Raw genomic sequence first — 13,083 nt, forward strand, 5'->3', positions numbered from 1 at the left:
GAAAACAGTTTCCACTGGAATTTTATTAAGTCAAACTGGGACAAGCTGAATATAAGGAGGAAATGCTAGAAAATGGTATGAAAAATAAAGTCTGAACATGCTCAGTCAGTATATTTTTAAAATTATACCTACTTTAAGTCCACAATTTCCTGAAGTCTTTAGGAAGATTTCAAAGAGGATATTTAACTGCATGTTCTTTTCAATCTGAAAATTAGCATGCCATGCAGTAGATGAAAAATCATTTTCTTTCTTCACATGTGGTATATTCGTACTGCTTTTATTTGCAATAAAACTAGGATGAATACTTGCCTTCCATGTTTCAACTCAAATAATTTTCAATATATGATGATGAGTTCAGTCTCCGTGAGCTACGGCCAGAGATTTGCCTTTATACTGCCAATGTGTAGACAAAATGTTTCAAAGTCAGGAAATCCTTGAACTTTTATGATTTTTGTTCACAGCAGTTAGATACCCTCTGAGAAGTAAGTCTATAAAAGAATATCAGGACTGCAGAAGCAAAAGTAAATGGCCCTGTATGCCATTTGTAATACATAGACTTGTAAATAAACCAAAGAAATGAATTTTGGGGAAAGAAATGATTTAAAGCATTAATGGAAAATGATATATTATTTACTGAGCATACAGTACGCTAGTAGGCTTAAGTTGCCAAAAATAAAATGGCAAGTAAGAGAGAGAGCTCGTCCTCCTGGAAATTAGAATCATAATGACAATAATGTCTAAAAATTTTGTATTTACGTACACTTAAATGAGTTAAGATGCCTAAGAGGATGTCCATGCCGGAGAGCAAAATTATCTTAGATTCCTTTCTGCTTTATTATTTTTGGGCTTTGAGAAAGCTTTGGGTCTTTCTATATAAAGAAAAATATCAACTAATAACACTATCTTTCCATCATTAAATTTATAATATCTACATAAGAGAAGTATATACAATGGAATGTTCTAATCATGACATTTTAAGACATTATTTATGCCTGCTTTTGAGGCCACGATTTTAATCTGGTTAAAAAAGGTGAATTATGGGGCACCTGGCTGGCTCAGTCAGTAGAACATGCAACTCTTGATCTCAGGGTTGTGAGTTCAAGCCCCACATTGGGCATGAAGCCTACTTAACTTAAAAAAAAAAAAAAAGGTAAGTTCTGGCATAATGACAATAACTTCAGTTAACATCTTTTCACAACTGAAAGTAAAGCAGTGAAGTGGTTATTATAAATATAGAGGGTAATTATAAAAGGGCTAGTGATTTAAATGGAGATGTGATGCCTGGAATTGTAGCAACTATTTGTGACCAAAAGGAATAATCTTTATTTTTTTTAAAAAAAAGAGATTTTATTTTTCTTAGAGAGAGTCAGCATGAGCAGGGGAGGGTCAGAGAGAGAGAGGGAGATACAGAATATGAAACGGTCTCTAGGCTCTGAGCTAGCTGTCAGCACAGAGCCCCAAGCAGGGCTCCAACCCACCAACCGCAAGATCATGACCTGAGCCGAAGTTCGACAATTAACCGACTGAGCCACCCAGGCCCCCCTCAAAAGGAACAATCTTGATGAAGGAGAGCAAACATGGTGAGAGTGGTAGAAATAAATAAACTCATACAGTAAAACCTTGATTTGGGAGCATAATTTGTTCTGAAAACATGCTTGTAATCCAAAGCACTTGATTATCAAAGCAAATTTCCCCATAAGAAATAATGGAAACTCAGATGATTTGTTCCACAACCCAAATATATTCAAATAAAAGTGATGACAATACTATAATACAAACTAATAAAGTATAAAATATAAAGAAAAACAAATTAACCTGCACTTACCTTTGAAAACCTTCGTGGCCGGTGTGAGGGAAACAAGAGAGAGGAGGGCTATTGTGTAGAACTTTCACTATCACCAATGGAATCACTGCTGTCTATTGGCTCAGTGGAATCTTTTTTTCCTGCATCTTTAACAAGGAACCTATCCAATGACACTTGCTTTTGCCTCCTTTTGAGGATTTCGAGGAAATGTGACATTGGATTGTCATTAAATAGATTCAACGTTCACACTGTTACAGCCATATATGGGTGGTGCTTTTCTACAGAATTTTGCACTGTTTCCCACATTTTACACATCTCCCTAACCTCATATGAAGTGAGGAATTCTTCCGCCTTTTTCTCCTTCTCTTTTGCAGACAAGATACAGATGTAGATTTCTTATAAAATCTTGCAATTTCAGCCACTCAAATACCTCGTTCATACTTCTCGATGATTTCCTTCCTAACTTCCACTGTAATCATCTCCTTCTTTCTTTTTTCATCTCCTTCTTTCTGACTTTCCTTTCAACCTTTTCCTACATGGGGGCCCCTGTAGATGCTCACGTGGATGTTGGCTACAGTACAGTCTTAATAAACTCTTCTCATATACTGTATTTAATGTAACTGGCAATAAGGCAGCAGAGGAAAGGGTCTCTATCTGCAGGCAGCCTGACCTAGAATGAAGCAAAGCAATCCTAAGCTTACGACTGTCCATAGGTGCTTTGAAGTGACAGAAAATACACTAGTGCCAGGGTGAGAGCCTTCTAACATTCTGAAAAAAATCACTGATTTCTGCCAAACACCAAGGCCTGAGACTGAGCATCCAAGCCTGGGAGACAAACACTCACAATCCTGCAGGGAGAGAAAGAGAGAGAGAGAAGAACCATTGACACAGTTGTATATGACATTTGATGTCACTGAACTGATGTATTGCAAGAGATCACTCGTTTATCAAGTTAAAATTTATTAGAAATGTTTACTCATACTGCGAACACTCACAAAACAAGTTACTCTCAGTCCAAGGTTTTATTTATTTAAGCCACTGTCAGACGTGTATTTTCTTATTTGCAGCTGAAGCCGTTCTTTGATGTTACAGCTAACATAAGTGAAACGCAAGATTTAGATGAAGGCTTTTTCGTACTTTAATATGGAGGCTGTTTAATATGACGGTAACATGACTACATTGGGGCCATGGTTTGACTCACACAAAGTAATCTGGCTACTAATCCTACGGGAGAGAACCAGACTGGGATTTGGGGATCTGCAGGAGGCACAGAAAATAATGAGTGGCTTTTGCACACATAGTGAAAGTGGCAATTTGTTGAAGTAAAGGAACTTCAGAGAAGGCTTTGACTGTGATGAAGGTTTAAACATAAGGGGAAAGGGCCAATTCCATGACAGGGGTAATTCCTAAATCCCTGTTTCATCTCCATGCTCTGTAGACCCAGCTGTGTAACTAATCAAGTTTTCCTTTCCCTTACATGCATTCATTTCTTCTCTGTATTAATTTGTATGCAGCATTGATTGCACTAGGCAATGAACCTTCAAGCAGTAAGCACTATTTTCTACCTTGGAAAGAGTAAAATTAATTAACACCTTTGGCATTTGAAGAGTATAAAAACTTGCCTAAGGTCAAAACTGAGCACTCATGGGTCTTTATTAGTAACTTTTTGCTTAGTCCACTGGGTACCTGTAGGTCTATTTTTGTCAGAATTCTTAAAGAAATAAATTATTTATATCCTAATTATGGAAAGTTATTATTTCAGCTCATTGTTAAAAATGGCCACAGGAAATATATCAACTTGTGAAGTAAAATTGTATTCACTGGTCATAGAAAGATAGAAGCTTGTTGTTGTTGTTGTTGTTGTTGTTGTTGTTGTTAAGAAAAAAAAGATGGTGGAGTTTAGTAAAGATATAGATACAAGATACAATAAAAAAATAGAAAACTAAGAAAGATCCTAAAAACAGAATACTGCATTCTAGAGAGAATTTTAGGGGGAAAAAAATTAGCAGCCTAAGAAAGCAATCTTAACAACATCTCTCCGGTTCATCCTTACAAAGCAGACATCGAATGCTTAAAGACTTTGTAAATTGTTTCCAGCCACTAGACTGAGGTTGACTTTTATAGGAATCAAGAATGTTGCAGATATGATACAATCCCTAATAGGTTATATATTGCAATGCAAAATCCCTCTTCCAGGAATATTGCCAATGATTTTGCTTTTCCCTAGAAATGTAGCAAGGTAAAATCAATTCCAAGTCCCCAGTTTATTACTGATTTTTCTTTGTTCAACGTATAAACTTTCCTGTTAAGAGCTCTCCAGAATGGTCAGGAATTCAGTGAAGGGGACAAACAATGTAATGTATCTATTCAAAAAAGCTTTCCATTAGAATTCGAGACACAATGCCACTTGAGAACAATACTATATTGCTAGACGCCACACTCTCTTCTCCTTTCAGCACATTTAACTAAAAGGAGAAAAGATATTAAATAAAAAGTAGAGTAGGATCCTAAACAACCTGTAACGCATTGCTAATTAATGTGAAAGTAAAGAAAACAGAGCTTCCTTTCACAGCATCAGCCAGCCTGAAATGTTTTGCAGATTAGTACTGACTGACTTCATCTGTGTACCTTAGGCATTAAAAAAAAGAAACAAAAAACAAACAAACAAAAAAACAGGGGCACCTGGGAGGTTCAGTCAGTTAAGCATTTGACTTCATCTCAGGTCATGATCTCAGGGCTTGTGAGTTCAAGCCCTGCATTGGGCTCTGTGCTGACAGCTCAGAGCCTGAAGCCTGCTTTGGATTCTGTGTCTCCCTCTCTCTTTCTGCCCCTCCCCTGCTCACTCTCTGTCTCTAAAAATAAACAAAAACATTTTAAAAACCCTTTATTTTATATAAGTGCTGATTAGAAAAAACATATTTCATGATTTGGGGAAAATGAACTGAACCCCTTGCAATTTATAAAGGATGTGCATAATGACTTTCCATAAAAAATAGTTTATCCTATTTTTATTTGTAAATGGCAAGAAAATACAGATTAAAAACAAAGTTCAAAAAACAGCACCTGGCTAAACAAAATGGAATTATTTCACTCTGTGAAATAAATGTAGTATTTAACATGTTTAAAGCATAGCTTATTTATTGGTTAGGTATGATGTGCAATATATTTTAAGTAAAAAAGTCAGGTTTTATGTCAGTCAAATCCCATTTTTGTATAAAAAAGACAGTTTGATTGTGTGCATGGAGTTTCTGCATTCTTGAAATACACAGAGAAAAAGTAGAAGATATACAAGTATAACAGTACTGAGTTCTGAAATCATTTAGCAGACTTTTATTTTTTCTTTCTGTTTTGTTTTTGGTAAAGAGAAATATAAATGCTATTTTAAAACAAAATGCTGATATTGTAGAACTTAAATTCAGAGAGAAATTAAAATTTTTTAATGTTTATTCATTTTTGAGAGATGGAGAGAAACAGAGCATGAGTAGGGAAGGGGCAGAGAGAGAGAGGGAGACACAGAATCCGAAGCAGGCTCCAGGCTCTGAGCTGTCAGCACAGAACCCAATGCAGGGCTCAAACCCATGGGCCGCGAAATCATGACCTGAGCTGAAGTTGGACTCTTAACTGAACGAGCCACCTAGGTGCCCCAAATTCAGAGAGAAATGAAAAGTTTATCGAATCCCATCTTCTACCTAGTATCAGAATGCCTTCTGCAATATTCCTATCATAGGATAACTCAACTGCTAGTCCAATGTCTCTAAGCAAGTGTAGCTCACTTAATTTTTAGGCAGGCTGAATGGAAAGCTTCAATCGTGAGAAATGTTTTCCATTTTATTTTTTAAATTCAACTCTCACTACTTGTGACTTCTCTTTGGCTCTCCTTGTTCTCTGTAAGTAGCAAGTTGGTTGAACGGGCTTATTTTTTTCTTCTAAAAAGCAGACTTCACAATACTTAAGGATTGCTTCGTACTCCAAGTCCTTTCTTTTCCATGTCTCCATTAATCTCTTGGCATAGGCAGATGGTAAAGGGTATGGGAGAGCAGGGAGGTCAAACGGTCAAGAACGCTGCTTGGACAGACCTCTACTCTGAACAAGGTGCCTGCGGCCCTTCTTGCAAACTCCTCATTTTCTACAAATGGTTCTTGTAGGGGCTGTGTCAGAGGGGAATGAAGGTCAGGTGGGACACACCTTATGTGAGGGAGGGCAAACATGTGTGCAGCCATCCTAGTCTGGAGAATAGAATTTTGACTCACCTTCGGCCTATAAGCCCTTTTTATATCCAAAAATATCCAAAAGATGTTCGATGGACTCACAGTGAAAGTTAAAAGAATAGAAAGGGGAATTAGACATAGTAAAGTTGAGGACAGTACCTGGAGAAAAATTAAATTTTTTTTATTTTTGTAATCCACAACTGATACCATGTATTTTTAAATATTTTCACTATTAGATTATCAGCTACTTGAGTACTTTTAGGCTGAAGTGCTTCTTAGAGTCATTTGTAGTACCTGATTCAGACTTGGCCTATAATAATGCTCAATGATATTTCCTATGCATCATACATGTTATGTTATATTAAGCATACATATCCATATTAATGCACACATAGATCCTCAAGACTAAAATCATATCACACAAGGTGATGTACCAACAGGTACAACAGAAAATTGACTTACTGAAAAATACCTACATTGAAAAACAAACATAATTACCCTGGTAGATTGAAATATACACAGAACATGAATGAATAAATTTTCAAATTATCCTATCCTCTGTGGATGAGAGCTTTGTAATAGCATTATCAGTAAATTGGCCTAATTAGAAATTAATTGAAGAAAATTCCCCATACTACCTGCAAGAGATTAAATGGGCATCTGCTGGTTAAAGTTGGGTTTTTTAAATACTCAGTAGTTTTAATTTGGACTCTAGATGTAAGCACCGGTTTCAAATTGTCCTCAGAACCTTTTTGGCCAAAGAAAATATAGCAATACAAGAACAGATACCAAATTAGCAGAAAATATGAAGTGAGAAAAATTAGATCCTTTGGGAAATATTAATTCTTATACATTGTAAAAGCAGGTAATAATCCAAAATGCTATTTTCCAGAATCCTAAAACCTCCCACAGAGGCCCTCTTTATTTGGGCTCTCAAGATAGCTCAGCATAGGATGGAGCATAAAATGCATTCAGGCCACTACATGGGAGCATTGGAGCAAGTCAGCAGTCAGTCAGTTCTCTGTCCCATGGGTCATAGATCTGTCTGTTCAAAATTCTTAGAGGGAAACGTCTTGTCAGGTTATCTAGGGTGAAAATTCTTCTCTCACTTAAGCAGAAGGACGGCAGCTCTCCACAGGAATGTTTTAGTCCTGTTACTCACTGCTCGCTCAGGGACATCCACAGCTCAGATTCTAGATGGTAATCAGAAAAAGCTGGTGCCACCCATCCATGAACTTCACCATAGGGTAGAGATGCCGAACCAACCTGATTTGGCACCTCAGCCTCATGCTTGAATGTAAAGGCAGCTTCCTGAGCCCGAAAATATGTGTCCAAAAAGGAATGGAACCTTCCAGAAATAGAACAAGAACAAGAGAGAAAGACATGTTAAGATGGAGAGATACGGATATTCCTGCATATAACTCTGTAGTAAACTCATGTCTGCCTCCCCTTCCTCCTTCAGCCTGCGGGTTTTGTTTTGTGTCAACTACTATACATAATGTTTCTAGAAGTGCTATGATGTTCTTTTCTCAAAAATGATTGTTGTTGTTGTTGTTTTAGCAGTCACTATTCCTCTGGTCACATTTTCTTTCTCCAAACACACTAAACCTTAAACACAATTGTTTTATATTTTGTGTCTGATAATTCTAAGATCTAGTCTTTGTGAGTCTTTTCAGCTCTGTGCTATTTCTGTTGATTCTCACTCTTGGGACTGATTTTGTGAGATTTTTGACTCTAAGGGAGATACTTTTCTTTCAACTTCCTTTATGAAAATTTGTGAAGACCTGAGGTGAAGTTGGGTTCCTCAGAGAGACTATTTTTGTCAGCCCGTCTATGGCGGCATTCCTGATCCAGAGCTTGCAGTTAAATTATTAGCTTCATATTGTTCAGTTCACTCTGATTGTATGAATTTGGGCTATAACTCTTGAAAGACACCCTGTGTTATGAATTCTCAATATACAGCTTTTCAACACAGCTCAGAGCTACAACATGCTCATCTCTCCAGTTGGCAGAGTTTAGTTCATCTCATACTAATGGTATAGCCACTAGCACCTGTGCAAATCTGTTTTCAGATTCCCCATCATGCCAGCATAGCCTTTACCTTCTGTCTGGTCTAACGCAAGCAGCTATCAAAAAAGAAGGCTACTTTATCTCCCAGGATCCTGACTCTCACATCATTTTTTTTCCGATTTTGAATTTTCCTCATTTTTTGGTGCCAGCTCAGCTCAGCATTTTAATTATTTCCAACAAGAAGGTAATTCGGGATATGTATTCCACCAAACTGCCAAAACCAAAAGTTATTACTGCCTTAAGAAGCTTCATATTCTGATGTATTTCCCCCACTGGATAATGTAAATAATCAGTCTCTTTCCAGGACCCTGCACAGCGTGGCCCAAAGTGGGCCCAAACAAAATCTGGATGGGCAACACAAATACATTTCATGACAATCATCCCATGTGGACTCTGACCCCAGCCACACCGGCTTCTTTTGGTGCTTCCTATTTGTTATGCTCATTCCCACATCAAGACATTTGCAAGACCTATTCCTTCTTCACCTCCCACCTTCAAGACTTCCAGCTCAAACATCTAAGACTTTCTTTTTTTTTTTTTTAACATTTTATTTATTTCTAGGAGAGAGAGAGAGAGACAGCGTGAGCAGGGGAGGGCCAGAGAGAGAGGGAGTCACAGACTGAAACAGGCTCCAGGCTCTGAGCTGGCACTCAGCACAGAGCCCAACGCGGGGCTCGAACCCACGAACCGCGAGATCATGACCTAAGCGAAAGTCGGACGCTTAACCGACTAAGCCACCCAGGCGCCCCCAAACATCTAAGACTTTCTAACGTGCAGACAAGATCATCTGCCTAACGTATTTTTGTAACATTCTGTGCCTCTCTTTTACGGTGATATCACAATCCTCATGAGATGATTAATCTGAGGATTCATTGTTTGATCAGTCTCCCTCATAGCTAGGAAGTAAGCTCCTGGCAAAAGGAACAGTTGTGTTCACAGAAAGACCTCCGGTGCCCAGCACAGTGCCTGGAATACACCAGTCTCTTGTTAATTCTCTGTTGAATGGATTCTTAAATGAATACTTGAAAGGCATCATACAGACATATTAAAAAGGGAAAAATTGCACAGTTACCTTTTTTTCTTACTTTTTACTTTAAATGTAAACAAATGTGGGAACTAATGGCCATGTAGATGATCAATGGTGTGTAACCAATTCTCCTTTCTAATGAGGCAGGCAGACAACTCCTGTCAGGAAGGCAGCAAGCAAGTTGGTCATCTCTTCAGGACCAGGAAGTTGCATTGTTTACAATCTCAGGGTTTAAAGTGGAGAATAGCACTCATTTAAGCCATTTAAATGATTTAAACTTTTATCACCTCAAATTTATTTGAATTAAGACACTGCATGCTTAATGTATCTAATTATTTATAATCCAACCTTAAAATATTGCTTATGGAACATTATAAAGTAAAAATGATATAAAAGATAACTTCTGTGTATAAACAAGAGAACACACTGAAACACGGGCACCAGTAATCAAATACATATTTTCCCCTTCACTGACTTGTATCATTTTGCGTATCAAATAAGCTGATGACAGTCTCATTTGATAGATTCCCATTTCATTCAAGCATCAAACAAAATTTTAAAGAACAAAAACTCAATAAAATAAAATAATGCTGTCAAGAAATATCATATTTATTCTGGATTCCTTTAATGACATCTTTGTATGATATGACAAAAATAAAACTCATCTTAAACAAACTGGAAGTAAATTTATGCTAAAACCCTAAAGCACTAACTGAATATTCCATAATAAAAATGCATAATCATTTGAATTACAACATTCCATAGTTATATTTATCTCCATATATCTGCATGACAAAGGGACTTTTTGTTTCCTATTTGTCTTGCGAAAAACAAAAAATAAAAGCAAAGGCAAAGGAAACTCCCTAAATTGAGCATATATAAGTTTACACTAAAAAATAAAATTTAAAAGATAATTTAAATCCGGAAATGAATCTATACCCTTCTTTTGTGGAATTTTTGTACTAAGGAATTATTAAAAATTTCTTTGTAAACAAAACGGAAAATAAATTAGACCACTTACTGTGAAAGAAAAATCGGTCACTTTCTATAACCAGGGGATACTGAATATCCTAAATTATGTGTGATAATAGATGTACTGATTTCAGATAACCACAGGCAAAAATTCATTTCACAGGGTCAGCAAATTACTTGTTCTTTTCACATGCTAAAGGATAGATTGAGGGGCAGAGGAAGAGGAGAGGAGTGGAGAGAAGGGGAAGGTAGAGGAGGGGAGGGAAGGGAAAAGGGAACAAAAAAAAAAAGAAAGAAGGCAGGGATGGAAGAAGGAAGGAAGGAGGGGAGGAAGGGAGGGAGGAAGAAAGAACCAAACCGAGTCTAACAGAGGAGATTTAACCAAGACAGTAACAATACCTGTGACCCATCTCATGGTTTATAAACTACTTTTATAACATGTTATCATCTGATTCATTAAAAAATCACATATAATGATTCAGGAAAGACATGAGTCCACCCTTTTAAAAAGAAGGCATTTCAGAGAATAAATCTCTTTTTTTTCCTCAAGGTCAAAAAGCTAATGAACAGTAGAATCAAAACTGGAGGCAAGTCTTCCTCCTTACTACAAATAGATGTTTTTCCCATCTCTGGGCTACTGAATTTTGACCGAGAAAATGAATTCTTTCAGCTTAGCATGGAAAGACATGGTTTTGCAATAAATGTGTAAAAAGTATGACACAATATCAAAGCATAATGTGCATTAAATAGTAGGCTACATTAATAGAAATGTAGACCAGTGTGAAGAAGGTAATCAGCTAGCTTTAGTCTGTATTGACAAACCATCATAGGAATGAATATTATGTCAAGTTCTGAGACTTGTACTTTGGAAAATGATCAAGAGTCATTACCAAATAAGAGGCCCAGTCGAATCTGACTTAGAGATGTGATTTGTACAGCCAGAAAAGTGATGAAAAACTTGAAATCTGCATGCTTGCACAGACGTCCAGTTTTCCATGGGATGCATCACTCTCTACTGTCTTATCCCCAGGAATAGTGTACATTTATTCTCTTTCCCTGACCCTTGTAGGGATTTGATTTTCCAGACTACTGGCATAACTAAACTAATGCATTTTTCAAAAGGAGTAGTCAGATGATAAACAAATAAACTGTGCTACCTGAGAAGTGATTAAAGAGCTGGGCAAGGTCTAACTTTAGAAAGATAAGGCTTAGCCATGTGATCAAATTAAATGAAATTTGAAGGCAGATTTCATCATGCCACTACTCTACATTTTTTTTTTTTTTTTACTTTTTTCTAACATTTATTTATTTTTGAGCTACAGAAAGAGTGCAAGCAGGGGAGGAGCAGAGAGAGAGGAAGACCCAGAATCTGAAGCAGGCTCTAGGCTCTGAGCTGTCAGCACAGAGCTTGACACAGGGCTTGAACCAACCGACCATGAAATCATGACTTGAGCCGAAGTCCAAGGCTTAACAGACTAAGCACCCAGGTGCCCCTACTCTGCTTTTATCCATGTGAAAGCTGCTCATGCTTACAGGACAAAGACCAAATGTTTGACAAGTCAAAATAAGCTCTGTCCTCTACAATCTGGCCTCTCCTTCAATCAGTTCCTTTCAGTGAGGAAAACTGCAATTGCCACCTTGAACCCAGTGTTCTCATGATTCCATGTTCTTGCACAGATTAGGTCCTCTTTCTGCTCATCTTGTTCGCCTAAACAAAATATCTTTTTTTCTTTTTTTTTTTAATTATTTAATGTTTTATTTATTTCTGAGACAGAGAGAGAAAGACAGCTTGAGCAGCGGAGGGTCAGAGAGAGGGAGATACAGAATCTGAAAGAGGCTCCAGGCTCTGAGCTGGCAGTCAGCACAGAGCCCGATGCGGGGCTCGAACCCACGAACTACAAGATCATGACCTGAGCCAAAGTCAGACGCTTAACCGACCGAGCCACCCAGGCGCCCCAAAGTATCTTTTCTTCTGCAACTCAACCCAAGCGCCCTTTCTTATCAGAAGCCCTCTGACCCCCGCGGGACTACATTCTACTGGCCCACGCTCCTGTAATCTTGGGCTGTGTTTTCACTGTGGTTCACCCTTCTTCCTCCTCCATTACTCCAGGACACCTTGCGGGGAAGGGAATGTGTCTTCTTTATTGCTGAGCTCTTAGTCTTTAGTGCAATGCATGGCACACCGAAGGGTGCTCAAATGTAGTTTTTCAAGTGATACTGCTACTTCTTTTACAATATTTGAACACCTGGAGATGGAATAAACATCAGGAATACCCAAGGTGAATAGGGACTAGTATCAGGACCTGTGAGTGTCACAGGTACACAGATTTCCTATGCAGTGGGAGAAAATACTTCCAACAAGTTAGAACTCTTCCAAAGATAGAAAGGCCTCCCTGGATAGAGAAAGGAGGGAGACAGCCAGGCATGGGCAGAGGACAGTCCAGCCCTGGAAAGGAAGTTGATCCAGTGCACCTTTAAGTTCTTTTTAATCCTGAGACTAGAACTTCTCTAAATGTATTACTGCCCATGCAGAGAATGTGCTGCTCACAGAAACATAACTCTAAGGGTTTGGGGGAAGCAGTGTCCTTCCTGGGGCCGGGAATAGGAGGGAATTCTACTCTAATTAATTGGATCTTAAGGGAAAAGACAGTAAGAAGGGTCAGTCTGGTAATTAGCATGGTTCTGATGACTCTTGCTGAGGTTTTCAGAGTGTTTCTAAATCACTACAGTATTTCACACAGAAACACTGCCAAGCAATAAAACTTCCTCAGGTTCATGACCAGAAATGGAACCCACGTGCCTTGTCTTATTGAGGAAAAGACATTATGCTCTTTAAAGCTCCAGGAATCTGGGCACCTTGAATTAACATTTATAAATAAAGACCAAAATTAAATATGTTCTGCAATCTGGAGTGAAAATTACTTTAGAATTTACATCTTTTTCCCTTTCTTTCTTTTCTTTTCTTTTCCCTTTCTTTTGTTTTTTGCTTTTTTGTTTTTTGT

Source organism: Hyaena hyaena, unplaced genomic scaffold, assembly GCF_003009895.1.
Source record: "Hyaena hyaena isolate Hyena2069 unplaced genomic scaffold, ASM300989v1 scaffold_270, whole genome shotgun sequence".
Lineage (NCBI taxonomy): Eukaryota > Metazoa > Chordata > Mammalia > Carnivora > Hyaenidae > Hyaena > Hyaena hyaena.